Genomic DNA, 20,476 nt, shown 5'->3' on the forward strand with positions numbered 1-20,476 from the left:
CCCCCATGGCCTGTTTCTATGCCCCTTGTGCCCCTGTGGTCTGTCTCTGTGCCCCTTGTTTCCCCCCTGGTCTGTCTGTTCTCTCCCTAGTCTACCCCCCTCTCTCCTGGGTTCTTCAGTCTTTTTTATTTTGTTGTTTGTGTTAGGACCGTCTGGTATCCGGTCCTTTTGAGGGGGGATTATGTCACGGTCTCGTGTCGTCCGCACCATGTTTCGTGTCATCCGCACCGTGTTTTCTGTTTCACCCAGCACTGATCCCGTTCTATGTCACGTTTTCCCTGTTGTCCGCCCTGAGTCTCACTGTCCGTGTGTAAACTTCACTTCCCGTCTTTCCCGGCGCTGTCACAGCTTTATTGTCCGCACCTGTTCGTCATTTTGTTATCACCGTGTCTGTCCATTTAAACCCCGCTGTTTTCTCCTTCCTCTGTCGATCGTTGATGTTCCATGTCTCCACTCATGTATTGTTTGACTCGCGCTTCGTGTTCCCTGCCTGCCTGCCTGTCTGTCAGCCCGTTCATGGTTACCCCGTTCTCTGTCCGTCCAAGGTTACCCTGTCGTTCTCCGCCCTCCGTTTCCTCTTGTATTTAGTTTGCCTTTTTTCCCATCGAGGACTTTCTTTTGTTCCTGTGTTTTGTTGATTCAGTTCTTTGTTTCAATAAAGCCCGCATTTGGATCCACACACCCGTCTGCCCTCTTCTACTTCCACTAGTCATTACAATAAGATGACTTACCAAATAAATAAATAAATGAACATAACACTTTGATTTGAATTAAAATTATGCAATTATGTGAGAAAAAATGTATTGCTGAATGGCTAAATTCTATTCTGAGTTTAATTGGTGATTTTTTGTAATTAATGACTGTCTAATTGCACATTATCCTGCTCATTAAAAGACTACTTGCCAAATAAATTAATAAATGGACATGAAGCGTTGATCTGAGTTGAGATTATTTTATTAGCTTACTTGTAGAGATCAAACAGTTATGAGAGAATAGTAAAGATGACTCGCAAATATCCGGAGGATCAGTCTGAATGTGGATGTTAGATGTTACTAAGAAATATCAGACCGTTAGATGGTGCCATTGACCAATCAGAATTACTATATACGTATATTTCTATTCTATAGAAATATACTTACTAAATGTGTTTCCATCATAGTTTATACATGTATTCTTACCAAATAAAATAATCATAAAATAGTCAATAATGAAATAAATTTGATCCTTGGTGTTCTACCCAGCATTTTTTATGAGACGATATCCCCAAATTCACATAAACATATGAAGATGGAAACCCAGCTGCTGAGACCTTTAATTAAATTATATCTTTTTATGTTCCACAGAAGAAAGTTAGACATCCAGGTTTGAAACTATGAGAGGTAAATGATGAGAGGTAATTATGCCTTTAATAATAGCAAAGTCTGATATCACTGATTGACTTTTACCTGTACATTGTGTCTCCTAAGTTTCAAACATTTGTTTTAAATTATTATTATTATTATTATAAAATCTTTTTTTCCTTACAGAGCCAATTGTAAAATCTTTTAACCCGGCTGTTCAACGAGAAATAACAATATCGTTTCAATGTCCTTTTTCTGAATGGTAAATTTAAGTATTAAAAGCATTCAATTATTAAGTGTGTAAAGAAGTGACACAAACAGCCAGACAGTTAGACTAAACACTGGCCATTGTGCATACAGTATGTGTGCATACAGATTATACACCCTCAGGCAGCCTATTTTGGAGTGTCTGTATTATCTGAACTCAAGTTGGGACATGGAACGACTTACTGTACGTTCTGAAGAAAGACTAAACAAAATTCCACAACTGCGAAGCTGTTTCACAAAAAGCTACGCATCATGAACTGTACATTTTACAAAGCAGTAACTGAAATTGTATTTCACCATCTAGTGACATCTGTCAAATCTTAAACTATTCTGTATAAAGACTGTAGATTGTTAAAGATCTTGATCTCTCTCAGAAACAAAGGCAGATCTTAATTCTGTCTTTTCCTCTATCACTCAATTGCTTATCTTTTCTTTTTTTTCTCTTTAATTGCCCTCCCAGACTGTTATCTGTGTCCTACCTATTTAGAGGCTCCTCGGTTGTTGTTGCTGCAGCAGATATCAATAATACAGACGGAACTTCTGGGCTACTTTGGGTGTTCAAGTTGTCTTTTGTTAAAATGCAAAACGTTTCTCAATCAAGGAAAGAAGGGTGGAAGTACTCAGGAATTCATGTTTTTGTGTGAGCCTTTGTGATGCCAAAACGATGCAAAATATCCTGCCGCAATGCATGTGTCCCAACAAGCCAGTCCAAGTGTTCACACATACACACACATTGTTTTTGCCCAGACATGCACAGATCAAAAGGCCTTGGAATGGGAATAAGGGTGTGTGAGAAAGAGACGTGGGTCGAGGGAGCTAAAGGAGGAGACAGATACCAACATGCATAGACAAAGACAAAACATGTTAGAAACACACCATTCAAAGATTAATATCATTACTGTAAATTAGAGATTACAGAAAGTGAGTTTTGATGTCTTTATTGAATCCGTTAACTATAGCATTTTGATATTTCAGTTAGGGAGTACATAACTGGCTCCCTTTTGCTGATACAGTAAGTCACTTGATGATTGTCTGTAAGGAGAAGACTTACCCCCGTAACAGACACATAAAAAATGAACACTGAATGGTAATGATGGGTTAATGAGAATGTTCTGGTTAGGATTCTGGAGAATGCCAAAAGGAATGACCCGTGAACTTAATCTGCTGAATAAAACATCATCATCGTTGTCTTGAGTTAGGTTTCTCCAGTAGGACTCTCCCAGCAATAGTTTATGCTTCTGTAAAAAAAAAAAGTATGTGAAGTGCCAAGTAACCAAAGATGTAAATCATAGAGCAGGGTAGTGAGACCTTTTTCCTTTCTTAAAAGAAAACATTTAATAAAAAACAGAGGCCGTATGTATACAACTTTTAAGAAAATCTCTTAGTCCTAGGCTTTCGCATATTTTCCAATAATTCTGAGCAAACGCATGAGATTTTTATAAAGCATCTAAAAGTATCTTTCAGCAAAGTCTAAGTCTGAGTCTGATTCTTAAGCACTGTCTGAGGTGACACTTAAGTGTTGTAAAATGAGAAATACATTGACGTCAATCCAAACAGAGAAATTGCCAGTGGCGAGTCTGCAAGGGTAATATGCCACAGCCGCATGACCATATCCACCACCCATGTATCGACAGCACAACACAAGTGTCTTAACTCATGTCTCTTCATTTCTCCACACAGGGCTTCTCATAACTTCAGAGGGATTTAATTTCATATAATGTTTAATTTCATATGGTATCTATGTAGATCGTTCACTCACTTGGAATACTCACACTGAATGGGTTTGTGCTCGTCTGCATCAGAGATTGTACTTTTTACGTAGACTGTGTTTTATTGTGTTTTTGATTTATCAGGCTGTTTTAGAAAGTATTGTCAGGTACGGAATAACTGTATGGTTTGGGAATCCTACTGTGAAGCTAAAATAGTTTACATTTAGTACAGACAGCAATGAAAATTATGGGACGGAAAGAATACAACAACCTCCAGTCTCTATATGAGCAGTGCATACTTAGCCAGGTGAAGAAAATTCTGAGTGATCCACCCCAATTTTTGTACTCACACTATGAATTGCTTCCTTCTGGAAGAAGATACAGAGTGCCACATTGCAAATTAAATAGATTTAAGAGCTCATTTGTGCTTGTATCAGTGCAAATGTTTAATAGCAATTCACACTGATGTCTTTTTATTGTGTGTTTGTGCTGTACTATGTGTAATTTTTAATGTTCAATGACATGTAGCAAATGAGATTCCACACCAAATTTCCACTTCGGGACAATAATGTATACTTTGACTTTGATATAATGTTTTTGAAGCTTTCCTTATCTTTCCAAGAAGAGCCATGCTTATTGTGACTGCTTCCTCAAAAGATTAGGCTTTGGTAGCATTGTTCCCCGTCTGTCGCTCTCTCGACGTTGTGTCAGAGAAGCGACACTGGGGGTCACTCTTGAGTGCCGAATATGCCTCTGATCTATGAAAAAAGGCCAATGAGAAGTTGGCAGCCAGTATTTGCATACCCCGCCACCGGACATACGGGTATAAAGGCGAGGAAATACTATGAGTTCATTCAGAAATTTTCTTCAGAGCCAATGGTTGTGCATGCTGTTTGCCACGAGTAACACCTGTTCCTGTATTCCTCTGACGCTCTGCATGCTGTTGGATTGACGGCGCATTACAGTGGTTATTTCCCCTTCTTTGCACGGCAGTGCAATTTGCCCCTGGGAGCTTCGGCAGTGCAGAAAACAAACTCTAAAGAGTTATTTAAAAGAGTGATTTCTCTAAAAGTGTACATTTTCACTAAAAGAGCAATACACAGCGGCGTTGAACGTCCTTTTCAGGACACGTCTTTTTAAAGATGCCTTTCCACCCCTGTGTAGTTCCTGGATGCGGTAGAGTGCTCTCTGCTTCAGACGGCCACAGGCGTTGTCTCGTGTGTCTGGGCAGCTATCCCATCGAGGCTGCGTTTGTGGATGGTTCATGCTCTCACTGCGAGGGCATGACCATGGCAACGTTGCAGTCGCGGCTCGCTTTCAATAGAAAGCAAGCCACTCCAGCCGCCCCCCCGCATTACTCCTTCTTCCCACGGGTTTGAGGACGATGCGGCTGGCGCTGGAGGCGATCTGGCGATGGCAGCGGGTGCAGCTCCACCAGGTATGCCCCCTCGGACCACCCGCCCCCCGGCACGCTCGTTGACTCCCGTCCGTGCTCGAGGCAACAGTCAGATGACCGACATGCTTTCCCTGGCCACCGGCAGCGTGCGCTTGGACTGGAACCGGCCGACCTCCCCACAGCCATCGCGGTTAGATGACTGGTTTCTGGGGTCTGGGCGCCGCTCCGGAAATGGTAAGACCACTCCGTCCCCCGGTGGAGGGCTGGGGCTGCGGCAAATTCATCCTCAATAATAGAGTTATTTCCTTTGTCTCTGGGTCACCTGGTTCGCAAATGCCGTTCTCACGGCACTCTGTCACCAGATCCTTCAGCCCCAGGACTGTTCCCCGGCCGGCCGGTTCCTCATCCTCAGTCGCTAACCCGCCCCCTGCCGCATGTGTGGAGCAAGGTAATTGCTTTGAGTCTTTTCTCAGCACTAGAGCCTCGGGACGCACGCTTGCCTCCTGACGCCATACCACCTGCTCCGCACCGCCGCGAAGCCCCACCGGGTACGTCAAAAATACTCGTCCTTTTGGTGCCCCTAGCACGGAGATTGGATGCGTGGCTTTCACTTCCCAACCCATCCAATTTATTCCAAGCAGATGACGATCTAACTAATACTGTTCTTGCCATACAATTGGACCTTGCAGATGGAACCACTAACACACCTGAGCTCACCTGACGCGTAACATGTCCGTGACAATACCCACTAAAAACCAACTTATCTACAAAAGATTTTGGATTGTTTTTAAATAGAGCATTGTGCATATAACAGAGAAGACTTATATTAAGTTTGTCCTCCACCTTTAGCCAGCCCAAACAGGTGTGCATTTTATCCACACTAGAGCGAAAAGAGCAACCAAGGGCTACTCTTGCGGCTCTATTCTGAACGATTTGTAATTTTTTCAGATGTCCCTGTGCAGCACTGGACCAGATTACTGGGCAGTACCACAGATGTGACAGAACTAAAGACTGGACAAGTATTTTCATAACTACTGGTGGACAATATACTGAACATCTCCTGGAAAAAGCAATGCCTTTAGCCATTTTTGACACAATATGATCAATCTGATCAGCCCAGGAGAGCTGACTATCCAGCTTAACACCCAATAGTTTAGTCTGACTCACCTGCTCTACCACAGATGTATCAACAATTAGATTTAAGTTGCAAGGCTTGCCAAGCATATGTTTAGTACCAAAGACTATACATTTAGTTTTAGATATGTTGAGAACTAATTTATTAAGTTTAACCCAATTTATAATGGCATTAAGTTCATTCTGCAAGGTGCAACTTATGTCATTTATTGTAGATGCTGCATAAAACATTGTAGCATCGTCTGCATAAAGTACAACATCTGCTCTTGAAACAGCAAGTGACATATCATTAACAAACACTGAAAACAACAATGGACCCAAACAACTGCCCTGAGGAACACCACATGACAATTGCTTACAATCAGAAAAGCTCCCATTGAAAAATACCCTCTGACTTCTACCATAGAGATAGCTGCGTATCAAGGACACAGACTGATGTGAAAAACCATAGCACTTAAGCTTAGACAGTAAAATGTCATGGTCAATAACATCAAAAGCTGCTGTAAAATCCAGCAGCACAGCACCCACAAGCTTTTTATCATCCATAAAAGTTAGCCACTGGTCTACCATTTGTACCATTGCAGTGTTAGTGGGGTGTCCTGGCTTATAAGCATGCTGTGAATTAGAGAGCAAATCATTTGATACAAAGTACTGCATCATTTGATTAAAAAGTAACTTTTCAAATATTTTGCTCAATATAGGTAGAATGTTAATTGGTCTACAATTTGATTCAGTGAGACCTAATCTATCATCTTTCACTAACGGTATAATTTTAGACTGCTTCCAGGTTTCCGGAAACACCCCACTTATCACAGATCTATTAAAAATGTGACTGATAGGCTTGCATAAGATATTAGCAACAGTTTTAAAAATGTTGCCATCCAAATCTATACCTGCAGTTTTTTCCTCCGGGAGAGAGAGCAACATCCTTTCAACCATTTCCTCTCTAACTGTACCAAATGTCAATGAACAAGATTTATTCCTCATAATGTTCTTCACATTACTACAAGGTGAATCTTTATGATAACATACTAGATCTTAAATTTGCAGTTTTCTTTATAAAAAAGTCATTCAAATGATTTGCTATATCCAAAGGTTTAGTGATTATTTCTTCTTCTGTTTCCAAATACATATTAGAACACTTTGGTTTTTTACACATTATTTCATTTATAACTTTCCACAATTGCTTGCTATTATTTGATGAGTTACTAATCTTTTGGCTAAAATATATTTTCTTTTTTAATCTATTTAACTTTGTCACTTTATTTCTCAACTTACAATAATACCTTTCATCCCTATCACTTTTAGATTTTAGAGTTTCGGCTTTGGCATTATCCCTTTCCCTCATTATAGATTTTAGATCGGCATCTAACCAAGGAACATTATTGCCTTTTATCAACCTTTTTCTAATTGGTGCATGTTTGTCAACTATTTCCACAAACCTATCCATAAAAATACGTAAAGAAGCATTAACATCCTCCTCTTCACAAACCGCCGACCAAGTGGACCTTTCAACATCTTCCACAAATGCATTAGGATCGAACATTTTATAAGATCTTTGATAGACAATCCTTGCACCAAATTTAGGCAATTTAGTTTTCTTTGTTGTGATGATTAAATTATGATCACTGCATCCTACTCCAACTGAGATGACATGTGAACACAACTCATACACATTTGTAAAGATGTGGTCAATGCATGTCGATTTAAATTTACCATTCAAAGAAATTATTGTGGGTTGTGTAACATTCTGCTTAAGGTTAGAAGCATTAGTTATAGTAATCATCTTTCTATGTAAATAACACTTCTATGAAAACCAATCAAATAGAATGCTACACTTGAAATATAAGAAATGAGAAGATTACCTGTGAATGAGAGTTTAGTATTGTTCTGGATCATATAATTTATTTAATGTGTTATTGATTGCTAGTCACAATCAATTCTATACCTAGTCATGCAGTCTTTTAAATGGTTGCCAGCAAACATTCTGATACAGTTTTATTCAGTAAAGTGCAATGCTTAAATTATTATCACAGCTAGACTACTAAAGCCATTCTTTCTGTGATCACTTGTAGAAAGCATTGTCTGTAAGTGTTTCTGATCATTGCTGTATTTACTGTTTATATAGCTATATGTACAGAAATATTTAAACCATTTAAAGAACAAAACAACTCATATTGGAGAGGTGTTGTTAAGAGATTTGTGTAGATGTATAATATTTTCATCCTTTTACAGCAGTTTCACGCTTTTTCAACAAATTAATTGTGATGATGAATAACAAGAATGTTCTCCCAAAAGCCTATGTGTGAAGGAGTTTACCTATTTGTCTAACTGAGGAAAGGGACTGCAAATTGAGGACAGTATAAGTATGTTAAACATAAGTCAGAACAGGGGAAGGTACCTCATCACCAAGGATACTAAAGGCTATCATCACACAACATAAACTGATTAAGACCTTTTTAATTAAATGACTGAAATAGGTTGTGTTTATTGTCCACAGTGCAACACATGGTCTAAAAACAGACAATAGTGTCTATTTCAAGTTTGTATGTGGTATTAAGCTGTTAGTCCTAGTCATAGTCTGTTTACAAAATGAGCAAGAAATAAAGAGTGACACAGAATAATCATACCCCCCCAAAAATATTAAATCACAGCTAGTTCTGCAATTTTAGTCATAGCTGTTAAGGATAACTGTTACACCTGCAGCGTCTGCAATCTCTCATGTACGCCACCAGAGGTCACCATCCCCTGAGTTCTAACTTTCACAAACTACATCTCCAATAATCCTCTGGTCAGACTGATTACTCACCCACCTGTTCCACATCCAATCTGTGAATTTAAGTTCCCTGTTAATAAGCATTCATTGCAAAGTCTTGTTTGCCTTATCAACATTTCTGTGCGTTTATTACCATTCCTGTTTACCCTGTGTTTTGACTCATGCATGTTTTCTCATATTTCCCAGCCTGCTTGTGAGTTATTGGATTTTATGCCTGTTTACTGGATTACCCTTCTGCCTCTCAAATTTATTGGTTTGCCTTTCTGGACCGTCTGCGTCCTTTGCTTGCCTTTTGTCTTCCCTTTATTTGCTAATTTGTTTTACTATTTATACTGTTATTAAGGCTGCACATTGATCTTACACAACTGCTCCGGCATCTTTGCTACAGAAAACTTTGCCCATTTTAGATCCAGCAGCTTTCCAACAGTTAAATTAGCTTGTTTCTGTGCAAGCAGCCATGCTTACCAGTCACCATCAGCAGCTGTGCAAGCTCACCTCAATCACGGAAGAACTCTTGAAATCTGTGCAGCCAAACCTGCAAGTATCTCTGATGGGGGTTTCCACTAACAACTCAGCCTTCAGCACAACGCACTCTACAGCCATTGTTAATCCTCGAATCTTGCTTTTAGAGAAGTTTGACGGATCACCCAGTAAGTGTTGATGATTTCTTATACCATGTCAGCTTTTTCTGTCTCAACTACCTCTAATGTATCCCACTGATGAAGTTTCCTTCATTGTATCACTGCTGTCAGGAAAAGCACTAGACTGGGTTACGGCAGTTTGGAGTTGTGAGAACATTTGAAAGGGTTCCTTGTCTCACTTCCTAGCTCGTTTAATGGAAGTTTCTGAGCACTCAGAGGGAGTTTAAAACAGGGGAGGTCTGCTGCTGAATTCGCCTTATCATTCCGCAAGCTAGCAGCACAAACTGTGTGGGTGGGGGACAGAATGGAGCTGTTGTTCCATCAGGGGTTAAATCCTGACCTTCAAACTGAATTAGCATTTCGTGATGAGGGGAGATCTCATGATGAATTCATCAGGTTATCCAGCCATTCACCTGGATAACCTGATCAATGCCCATCATCCAGTCAGTTCTCTACCGTCACATCGCTGCAACCAGTCATCACGAGCCCATGCATGTGGGTCTTTCTTCTCTCTCCTCCGAGGAATGATGACGCCATCTCCAAGAGAGATTATGTATCTACTGCAGACAGTCGGGACATTTACTTGCTGCCTGCCCACCTCATCCCCCTATGAAGGGTGTCTGTTACGTTACATGCTCTAAATAGTGAACATCAATTATCTGCCATTTTAGATTCAGGGGCTGCAGGTTATTTTATTGACCTGGGTCTCACCTCAAATCTAAATTTGTCTTTTGTCCCTTGTGTCCCTCCTCTACATGTCTCTGCGCTTGACGGACGACACCTTTGCTCTGGCAAAATTCAACAAATCACCCAACCCGTTCGTCTTCAAGTTGGACTCTTTCATCATGAGGAGATTCAGTTCCTAGTCACTCACCTAAGAACCCGAATAGTACAAATACCTCACTCTCCTAAGAACCCTATTGTTCTTGGCCTGCCATGGCTGAGACTTAACAAGCCTGAGATCTCCTGGAGAGATGGACAAATCATTCGTTGGATTACTTCCTGTTTCCTGTCTTGCTTCAACCTTCCTGAACCCATCTCTCTCCCACCTGTAAGCACCATGATGATCCTCACAGAGAATCAGATTTCGATCCTACCACATTGTTATTCGGATCTCCAGGAGGCATTCAGCAAAGAAAAGGCTATGCAGCTTTCTCCTCACCTTTCCTGTGACTGTGCCATTGATCTTCTGCCAGGCTCCTCTCCTCCATGCAGACGGATATACCTCTTACCTGAACCTGAGACTAAAGCTATGGAGGAGTGCATTTCGGAGTCCTTTGAAAAGGGATTCATTCGACCATCCACTTCTCCTGCATCTGCTGCTTTCTTCTTCATAGAAAAGAAGGACGGGGATCTTCGTCCATGCATTGACTACTGAAGCCTGAACTCAGTCACTATCAAGTATCAATATCCCCTCCCTCTGGTACCAGCCGCATTAGAGCAGTTAAGATACGCCAAGATTTACACCAAACTTGATCTTTGTAATGCCTACAATTTAATCTGCATCCGGGAGGGGCATGAATGGAAGACAACCTTTTCTACACACACTGGCCACTATGAATATCAGGTTTTTCGGACTTTCCAACAGTCCATCTGTCTTCCAAGCCTTTGTTAATTACATTTTTCGAGATCTTATTGGCAAATGGGTTATAGTCTACATTGATGACATTCTGATATACTCTTCTTCCCTTGATGAGCACGTTCAACATGTCAGAGTGTTGCTCAGCAGCCTCATTCAACATCAATTATACGCCAAGATGGAGAAATTTGAGTTTCACCAGACGACCATCTCTTTCCTGGGGTATGTCATCTCCCCTGAGGGGGTCACCATGGACTCTTCCAAGGTACAAGCCATGCTATAGTGACCACTACCGGTGTCTGTCAAAGAACAACAGTGCTTCCTTGGTTTTTGCCAACTTCTACAGATGGTTCATCCGAGGTTTAAGCTTGGTGGCTGCCCCACTCACCTCATTGCTTCGTGGTAAAGCCCAGAAACTAAACTGGACACCTCCTGCTCGTCAAACCTTCAAGGACCTCAAACGTCGCTTTACCACTGCCCCATTCTCCATCATCCAGACCCAACTTGACCCTTTTTGCTGGAAGTGGATGCCTCTGATTCGGGATTTGGTGCATTACTCTCCCAATGACAAGGATCTCCTGCCAACCTACATCCCTGTGCCTTCTACTCATGCAAGATATAAGATACTGAGTAAATTACGATGTTCCAGTATGTCTTCTGTTTCTATGGCCTACCTGAAGACATTGTCTCTGTCCATGGGCCGAATTCACCTCCCGAGTCTGGTCAGCATTCTTCAAATTACTCAACGTCAATGTGAGTCTAACCTCTGATTATCACCCTCAATCCAATGGTCAAGCTGACCGTCTGGACCTACTGTCAAGTCAATCAGCACAACTGGAGCCGTTTCCTTCCCTGGGCTGAGTATGCTCAAAATTCTATGTTCAAACCAGCCACTAGAACCACTCCTTTCATGTGCGTCCTAGGTTTTCAACCTTCACTGATATGCCTGCAGTTGATGACTGGATGCAGCACAGTGAGGCTATCTGTGATCAAGCTCAAGTCCACTTACAGCATGCTATTTGCAAAAAGAGAGAACAGGCTAATTGACATTGGCGCCCTGGCCCCAACTATGCTCCTGGACAACGGGTTTGGCTATCTACCCAAGAGCTTCATCTGCGACTCCCGTGCAAGAAACTATGTCCCAGGTATGTTGGTCCTTTCAAGATTCTTCGTCAAATCAATCCTGTGTCATTCAAGCTTCAACTCCCTGCTAATTACCATGTTCCCCACACTTTTCATGTTTCCCTGCTCAAACCCATGGTGCCTCCGGGAAAGGAGGGCCCTCAAGACCCCCAGAGACCCCTTCCATTCCTCATTGATTGAGAGGAGGCCTTTCGGGTACACAAGCTTCTGGACTCTCGACGCTGGGGTCAGATGCTGCAATACTTGGTTGACTGTGAGGGTTACGGTCCTGAGGAGTGTTCCTGGACGAACTCTGAGGACATTCTAGACCCTGCTCTCATCGCTAAACTCCACCACAATATCCCTAATAGTCCCATTCCCAGAGGTCGAGGTAGACCCCGACACTGACCGTCACCTTGTGAGTGTTACATAGTGGTGGCCCGTACGGGGACTACGTGCTGTTTCTTTTTGTTAGTGTTTTTTTGTGTGTCCATAAATATGGAGGAAGAGACACACGTAAATGGAGTAATTAATCAGACTCTAAATACTGATGAAACTGATGTAAATGAGTTAAGGTGTAGCTCTGATGAAGCACAAGCGGCTGATTTCACTGCAGGCCCATTTGTAACCAGACATAATCCAGGAGCTGAAATAACATCTATGCTGAGTTCATTGTATATTTCTGATGATGATGATGATTATGATGATGATGATGATGATGATGATGAAAGAGATGTAGTGAATGTAAATGTTGTACAAACAATGCAAACAGAGGTTGATAAACTTAAGGTGGATTTATTGGCTCTTAGTGATAAAATACAACATAATGAACAGGAGTTAAAACAGTCTGTAGATAGTTCCCTTAATAGAGAAACCAGTTTCCGGGAGGCAGTGGACGCTGGCTTAGCAGATTTAGAAGATCATTTCCAGAGGTCTATAGAGAAGTTGGAAAGAGCAGTGGCTGACTGTTTTCTGCGGAGAGATGCCAGATGGGAGAATCAAATGAAAAAGTTAAGATTCACCAGTACCCCATCTTGCTCTCAAATACAGACTTTTAACCCTGCACCTTCCATATCTACGGTGAATGATTTGAGAACTCCTATACCAGCATCGAGAGGTAAAGTCCCCCCTGCCAATAGGGTCAACGCTACCTATGATGTCACTTCTGGAGCTCCATTAACAAATATGCCTCACTCTACTGTTGTGACCAGTTTCTCGTCCTTCTGTGGGAGACCCCCGATACGGCTGGAATTTCCTTCCTTCGGGGAGTCATGTGAGACATTGGACGTACTCCATTTCATTGAGCAATGTGAAAATGATCTGGACATCAGGCCCCTTCCTAGTGTGGAGCTGGTTGGCACGCTGAGTACAGTGCTCAAAGGACCCGCTTTGAGCTGGTGGAAGGCAGAAAAGGCCAAGTTAACAGATTGGCAATCTTTCAAAGATGCTTTTATGTCTTCTTTTCTCCCAGAGGATTACCTCACTGAAGTGGAAGACAAGTTGAGGTCCCTGGTGCAGCAACCACGTCAGCGATTGAGAGATTTTGCCTATGACTACCGAGCTCTGTGCCTCAAATGGAAGCCTAATATCACAGAAGATGAGATGGTGAGCAGAATTCTGAACAACATCAATCCAAAGGTTGCGGGCTGTCTGAGAGGGACGGTGAAATCTGTGGAACAGCTGGTGAAGGTGGGATCTATGGTGGAGAAGGACTGGATGGGTGCAAAAGATTACTGGCAGAAAGTGGGTAATTTGAATGGTAAAGACAAGGTGAATAAAAAACCACCTGAATGGAATACCTCCAAAGGTCTAGCAGGATTGTCCATTGCACAACCACACCCTATAACTTCCCTTCTGGTAGTGCCTGTAACCATAAAAGGACAAGAGGTGAAGGCGGTGCTGGTACAGGGAGCACGTACACCCTTATTCAGGAAAACCTGTGGAGACAATTAGGAGGGGAAGCAAATCCTGACCCTCCAGTTCCCCTTCAACGGTTCATTATGGCTGATGGAAAAGTGCACCAGGCTATTAGCCAGAAAACCGTATGTTATAAGTGGCATGATAAGGTATGCATAGTGGAGACTTATATAATGAAGGATGCTCACCTGGCCTTTCCCATTATAGCTGGCTTAGACTTCCTAAGAGCCGCTGAAGCCATAGTGGATGTAGGACAAGGGAGATATGGCCTGAAAATGGGCAAAGGATATATTTATCATCCCTTCCTAACCACCCTTATCAATCCTGGGCTGTCTACGAATCCGGTGGGTGAAAGAGTATGCACTACTACTGCTGTGAGTCTCTATTACGCCTTACCTCCAACCTGGAAACCTCCACTCGTTTCCCTGCACCCAGAAGTTGCTCCCAGCTGGGACTCCGACAATCAGGAGGAATTACGGAAGCTGATGGATACTTGGCCTCATACCGCCTCCAAGGTCCTGGGCAAAACATCTGTGGAACAGCACAAAATCATCCTATCTGAGGAAATGCCCATTAAATCCCGAGCTTATAGGGTCTCACCTTTCAAGAAAAAGATTATTGATGAACAAGTAGAACGAATGCTAAGAGATCACATCATCGAGCCTTCTTTCTCTCCTTGGTCATCACCTGTAGTCCTTGTCCCCAAACCTGATGGTACCTACAGGTTCTGCGTGGACTTTAGGAGGCTGAATAGTAAGCCCATACCTGACGCTTATCCAATGCCAATCATTCATGACATCTTGGAATCCATGGAAGGCGCCTCCTAGTTCAGTACATTGGACTTGCAGTCAGGATACTATCAGGTAGAAATGGAGGAAAGAAGTAAAGATAAAACAGCATTCATCACCTCCCAGGGACTATTCCAATTCCGCTCCATGCCATATGGGCTCAGGAATGCCGCCGCCACCTTCCAGAGGCTGATGGAGAAGGTCCTAGCAGAATTGAGAGGGAAGTTTTGTTTTGTTTACATTGATGACATTATAATCTATTCACGGTCTTTAAACGAACATGTACAACATCTGAACACCATTCTGCAAAGACTAAACCAAGCATCGCTTACCCTGAACATGAAGAAATGTCACTTCTTTAAAAAACAGTTAAAGTTCCTTGGCCACATCGTCTCAGTGAAAGGAGTGGAGGTCGATCCTGAAAAGACCAGAGCGGTTGCTGACTATCCTCCTCCCAAAGACCTTAAAGCCCTCCAACGCTTCTTGGGATTAGCAGGGTGGTACCACAAGTTCATTCCCCATTTTGCCGACATCACAGCTCCGTTAAATAACCTGAAAAAGAAAGGAGTAAAATGGGATTGGACTCCTGAGTGCCAAACCAGCCTTGAGAACATCAAACAAATATTACAAGAACCACCTGTATTGATGCAGCCTGACCTCAATCAACCTTTCCAGGTACATACAGATGCCAGTGATGTGGGCTTAGGAGCCATTATCACCCAGCAAAGTCCTGAGGGGGAACGGGTAATAGCTTATGCATCACGAACATTGCGTGGACCTGAGGTGAACTATTCAACGGCTGAAAAAGAGTGTCTGGCGGTGGTCTGGGCGGTGGAAAAATAGAGACATTACCTTGAAGGAAGACAGTTTGACATTTACAGCGATCATGCTGCCTTAACTTGGGCCTTCAATAGCCCTAAAACCTCCTCTCGGCTGACCCGGTGGACTCTTAGGCTGCATCTTCCAAGTACATCACAGGAGAGGATGTCTGAACCTGGGACCAGATGCCTTGTCACGAGCCTGTGAATCTAAGGAAAGAGAAAGTGTGCACTGTATGGCCATAACAACATCGAAATGTGCATCAGACATACCTCACATGTTAGCGGAAATCTCTCAAGCACAAAGTAGTGACAATACCGATTCTCTCCTACAATTGGCCCAAAAAACAGAAAGGTACAGGATCAACAGATTACCGTCGAAGTCCACCAGGGGGTGTTATATCGTCGGGTACCTGTAAAGAATAACGGAGATAAATTCCAATTGGTTGTTCCTCAGGCATTAATACCTGGATTTTTACATTACTTTCATGATAACCCGCTGGGAGGACATCTGGGACGACTAAAAACACTGCTGAGGCTCTTGGAGGTGGTGTGGTGGCCCACTGTCCGTAAAGACGTCTGGCAATACGTCAAAGGATGTGATACCTGTCAAAAATATAAACACGACAATACAAAGGCTGGGGGGGGGTCTATGTAGCGTGGCCACATAAGGGGACGTTTTTAAATAAGGTTAATGACAAAAAACTAAGTATGTTTAGTCATTATATGCAATTAGTTTTATTGCTTTCCCCTGTATGCTGTATTTGCCTTAGCTGTTGTGGATTTGACCCCGATTTCTGTTCACGCGATAACTTCTCGTGACTTCGCGTCACGTGATGACCTGTCATGTAAACAGGAAGAGACTTTGAGTTTCCATATAAGGAACCGTTATGCCGGTCTTCGGGAGAGCGTACTCTCATTCACAAACTTTCCTATTCATTTGTTGGATTATTGCTGACTGACTTGGAAGCGCGGGGTCGCCGTTCCTCAGAGGAGTATTTTCGTTTGGCTCGCAGCCTGGATTACTTTTATTGGAGGACTAAAGCCAGTTATCTTCTTCATTTGATATTGCTCACGGACTACACAAAGTTACCGGTGAGGCTGATCTGATCTCTGCCATTAACTCTGTGCACGCTGGATGATACTTTTACACACACACACATACACATCACTTACATGCGATTGCCTTGTAATATTGTAAATGTTCTTTGGTTTTGTAAATACACTTGGGTTGATTGTTTATTCATCAGTATTGAGTAATACTTTTTTATACTCCGTAGTTTAAATAGAAACGGAACTTTTGTTCCCATTATTTTGTTAATACTCAACTTTTTAATATTGTGGAGTGTTACAACCTCATGTCAGTAGTCTTTTGCGGGGGGGCTCTGTAACACCTGCAGCGCTTTCTATCTCTCCTGTATGCCACCAGAGGTCGGCATCCCTTGAGTACTAACTTTCACGAACTACATCGCCCATAATCCTACGGTCAGACTGATTACTCACCCACCGGTTCCACATCAATTCTGCAATGAATGCGTATAAACAGGGAACTTAAATAGGCAAAGTCTTGATTGCCTTGTCAACATTTCTCAAGTAACAATCATTCCTGTTTACCCTGTGTTTTGATTCCTTCCTGATTTTTACTAGATTACACCTCTGCCTCTTGGATTTACTTGGTTTGTCTTTCTGGACTGTCTGCCTGTGTACCAAACCTTTGCTGGCCTTTTGCTTTCCTTTTATATGCTACTTGTTTTACTATTTATACTGTTATTAAAGCTGCACATGGATCTTAACACAACTGCCCTGGCATCTTTGCTACAATAACAACTAGAAAGTCAAAATTATTTTGTGAAGGTCCTCCTTGTGCCACCAAAACAGCTCTGACCCATCGAGGCATGGACTCCACAAGACCTCTGAAGGTGTCCTGTTGTATCTGGCACCAAGATGTTAGCAGCAGATCCTTCAGTCCTGTAAATTGCGAGGTGGGGCCTTTATGGATCATACTTGTTGGTCCAGCACATCCCATAGATGCTCAATCGGATTGAGATCTGGGGAATTTGGAGGCCAAGTCAACACCTTGAACTCTTTGTCATGTTCCTCAAATCATTCCTGAACAATTTTTGCAGTGTGGCAGGGTGCATTATCCTGCTGAAAGAGGCCACTGAATGCCAGGATCCTAGGTTTCCCAGCAGAATATAGCCCAGAGCATCACACTACCTCCATTGGCCCGCCTTCTTCCCATAGTGCAACTTGCTGCCATCTCTTCCTCAGTTAAATGACGCAAACGCATCCGTCTGTCCACATGATCTAAAAGAAAACATTATTCATCAGACCAGGCCACCTTCTCCCATTGCTCCATGGTCCAGTTCTTACACTCACGTGCCCATTGTAGGCACTTTTGGTGGTGGATAAGGGTTATCATGGGCACTCTGACCAGTCTGTGCCTACGCTGCCAGATACAGCATTACGTTTTTCATCAGTTTGTGCTACAGTAGCTCTTCTGTGAGACCTGCCGTTTTGGAGATGCTTTGACCCAGTCATCTAGCCATCACAATTAGGGCCTTGTCAAAGTCGCTCAAATCCTTACGCTTGCCAATTTCTCCTGCTTCCAACACATGAAATTCAAGAACTGACTGTTCAACTTGCTGCCTAACATATCACACCCATTTGACAGGTGCCATTGTAACAATATAATAATTGTATTCACTTCACCTATCAGTGGTTTTAATGTTGTGGCTGATCAGTGTATAACTGTAGACTACTGTATTTGTATTTGTAAAGTTTGATCTTTTCTAATGTTACCTAATACTAACTTCAGTAAATGCTGTATTCAGGAACACAAAACTAATCAAAACACATATTGCAATTATAAGGTCTCAACTGTTACAAAAAGCTCAATATTGTAGTTTATACAAACTTCGTTCAACACTGAAACTTAAATACCTTTTCAAAATAATCCTTCAGGCAAACTGAAGTTGAGTCATTACAGTGGTGCACTAATGCCTCGTACTCACTATATGACTTTCAAAGACGTTGGATCGTGGTACCATTCATATTACACAACTGTCTGTCTTGTCATGGAAGTCATAGCGTTTTCAGATTACACGACGAATCGGCAACAGGGGTGAATACATTACAAAACATTTCACTATTGACGAATCCCCGACGACTCTGCCTGGACTCCAAAATTACATTTCACAACAGAGTACACACGAGAAGTGATACTAGATACGATGATCATATGTTATGCTTTTAAGAATATGATGTGTATGTTTTTAATCGCCTTTACATAATGTGTAAAGCCATGATATATTTTTTTGGTTAGAATATGAAAAAGTACCTCCTACTGAAAAATCTACCTATTTGCTTACCTGACTGTCCAAGAGAATTGGCAATTTTCCTCCAACTCTTCTCTTTCTCCACCCGGTTGTGGTACAGTTCAGATGAAACATTGAAACACTTGTGCTCCTGCCGATATTCCACAAAATTTTCCTCCATTTCTTCGATCCAATAAGGTATTGATACCGCAGACATGCTAGTTGATGTTCTGTTACAGGTACATCAGGACTCCTCCGACTGAAACTTCCTGTGGCCTGTTTCTTACTCTCTCATTGGCTGTAGGTCAACCCTGCAGTTGTATTCAGTCAAAAAACATTTCACATTGTGTGATTTAGAATCTTAGACAAGTCCAAATATTTTCCATTTTAGATATCTCACTGACATCGGCGACGTGTCGGCGATTCTCTCAGATTGTGTCTTTGATAATTCATACATTGCGATCGTCATTCATGGGAGCGAGCTCTGATTTGCCTATGATTTCAGGATTTTGTCGGCGATCTCTAAAAAACTGTCAGCGAGTGAAAATTGGGCTTAAAATTGTGTAGTGTAAACTCGGCATAACATTTTCAGCTCAACTTCAACATCAGGTCAGGATAATTCATGAATATTCATGTATGCTCCGCCCACTGAAACCAAATATCTCAGGATCTGAATATATTGTAACACCATATATATTTATCCTGAGATGTTGATTGTGTGTAAACAATTGTGCATTATGTCTCTGATTATACTGCAAGCTTGTGATTTTTCAAAGAGAATCAGTTTTTTTCATGGGGACATTTTTGTGGAGAGATTTGCAGGAAATATTAAACAAATTGGAATGTGTGAAAACAGATGTATAGTGTTTCTATTTTTGAGAAATGTATCGATGGATATTTAAAATTAAAAATAGAGTGCCAAAACATTTTTTTACTGTATTGTTAGCAATTGAGAAATACTTCAAGATGCAACTTGAATAGTGTTCTGACCTGCACTCACATTTTAGCTGAGGGCTTTTGGTGCCCTCTTGAGGTAAACCAGTACCATCAGTGGCCATCAGATACAATGCTTTTTTATCCACTGACTGAAAAGATAAATGAATAAATACACCATGAATTGTAGGTAGGTCTAAATAGCTAAGACTTGTTGATTCTGAGCTAAAACAAAAATGCACAGTAGAAAATAGAGAGTAGAACATTTTGATTATCTCTGAGAAAACCAAGAACTGGATTGAAGGCACAAAATATTAACAAACAGTTTGCTTACAAATATTAAAAGGTACCCTTTAAAGTGATAGTTCACCCAAAAATTTAAAATTCACTCATCATTTACTCACCCTCTTGCCATCCCAGATGTGTATGACTTTATCTCTTCAGCAGAACAAACAAAGATTTTTAGAGGGATATTTCAGCTCTGTAGGTCCATACAAAGTAAGTGAATGGGTGCCAAAAATGTTAATATCCAAAATCCACATAAGGGCAACATAAAAGTACTCCAGGCGACTCTGGTGGTTAATTCCATATCTTCTGAAGCTATTTGCTTGGTGTGTGTGAGAAACAGAAAAATATTTATGTAATTAGTTTTTTACTACACATTCTCATCCCAGCTCAGTCAGTCTCCATTTTACTTTCACTTTCACATTCTCCTTCTGTTTTTGGTGATTCTCTTTCT

General features: G+C 41.7%; 1 protein-coding gene across 2 annotated transcripts in view; it reads right to left on the minus strand.

Annotated features, from left to right (window-relative positions):
• The window catches only part of LOC127631728 (angiomotin-like protein 1), a 66,956-nt gene extending 64,745 nt beyond the window's left edge, over positions 1-2,211 (minus strand). For both annotated transcript variants that reach the window (XM_052109990.1, XM_052109989.1), the window contains exon 1: positions 2,087-2,211. The gene's annotated coding sequence lies outside the window, so the exon portion shown is untranslated. The remainder of the gene's footprint in view (positions 1-2,086) is intronic.
• Between the last annotated feature and the right edge of the window lie 18,265 nt (positions 2,212-20,476).

Source organism: Xyrauchen texanus, chromosome 38 (assembly GCF_025860055.1).
Source record: "Xyrauchen texanus isolate HMW12.3.18 chromosome 38, RBS_HiC_50CHRs, whole genome shotgun sequence".
NCBI lineage: Eukaryota > Metazoa > Chordata > Actinopteri > Cypriniformes > Catostomidae > Xyrauchen > Xyrauchen texanus.